Below are 1520 nucleotides of genomic sequence, written 5' to 3'. Positions count from 1 at the left end.
CCATGGTATGTATTGTTCTTTATATTCAGGAAGAGATAGAATAATCTTGGGAATAAGAAGTTTAACATCTCAATTTATTCTGTATCCCTGTATAATAAATTTGGATAGAAAGCAAAAATTTTGAATCATGGCATATGTACAAAAGTAGATGCAAATTGATGCAGGGGATAGAATTACTCAACTGTTGCTTTTCCTTATGCTAAGGACACAGTTGCTCCAATAGAAAGGACAGGAGCTATTGGGAGTAGTAGATAACGTGTGTTCTGGCAAATAATGGCTCATGATCAGAGACCAAACAGATTGTTGCAAATGAATTGGTGTTGACATTGAATGTTTGGTAGATACAGGAACTGATATTACTTTACTTTGCCAAAAGTCATGAAATCCAGATTGGTCACTTCAGAAGGTTTACACACAGTTTATAGGAATTGGTAAATTACCAGGAACAAGACAAGTGTCCAATAGATTAATTGTGGGGCCAATAGGGAAAGCAGGGAAGTTTAAAGCTTATGTGGCTGACATACCCATAAATATATGGGGAAAGGATCAATTATAACAATCAGGTATGCCTATTAATATTCCTGCAATTCCAAAACAGCGAATGAGGAAAATAAGTGTGACATGAAAGAAGGCTTTGCACAGGATGGTGGTGTTTGAAACAGGAGGTGTGACAATATGAAATCTACTTGAACCTATAAATAACTAAAATTAATTTTCATTTATTATACATAATGTATATTTTCCAGTGTGTTTACTTTTTATTGGTTGATTTTGAACTTTTAATACAATTACTCCATTTTGAAACTTCCCTTTCCTCCTAAAAATTTGAGTATGTGCCAATTCACATTCTCCTTCAAATTCATGATATCTTTTTTCATTGACAATCATCATATGAGTGTATTTACCATACTGTTATTATATGAGTTATAAGTTTCATTTTATATTTTACTAATTTTTATTGTATAGCGATCTAAATTAATATTTTATTCTTAGGCTATATTTATTCACAATTATAACACTTTCATCCATATATTATTCCTTCTTTGTATCTTGTATTTGTTTTTGATTGTATTATTTTTTAAAATAACATCAATATTTCACAATAATCCAATTCATGCTAAGATACTACAAAATATATAATTGTCTCTGCATTGAATTTTAAGCCAAAGGAATATTTTCTTATCTTCTAACATGAAATAGAAAATTCAGGTTGTATGCCTATCTTAGACTGTCTTTCACTAAACTACTTATCTGTTCATTTCCTTGTGTTTGTACCATCTAGAAATATTCATTCACAAGTGCATTTTCCCACATATAGGTAGAGAACCAATATTGAAGATTTTATTTACATATCCATTTGTCCCTCAGGAAAACACATCTTGTTCACAGTGAAACATATTCCTGGCTTTGATTCTGTTTGCTATAATGCTATTTTCTCTGGTTTATAAATACCTTCATTAATCATCCTCTCTGTCTATTATCCTGTCAGGAATGGACCAACTTCCTGTGGGCATCAAGAC

The sequence above is a fragment of the Mus caroli genome, unplaced genomic scaffold (assembly GCF_978045245.1).
Source record: "Mus caroli unplaced genomic scaffold, Mus_caroli_1 scaffold_7, whole genome shotgun sequence".
Lineage (NCBI taxonomy): Eukaryota > Metazoa > Chordata > Mammalia > Rodentia > Muridae > Mus > Mus caroli.
The sequence above is the reverse complement of the archived record's forward strand: the minus strand, read 5'-3'. Positions refer to the sequence as shown.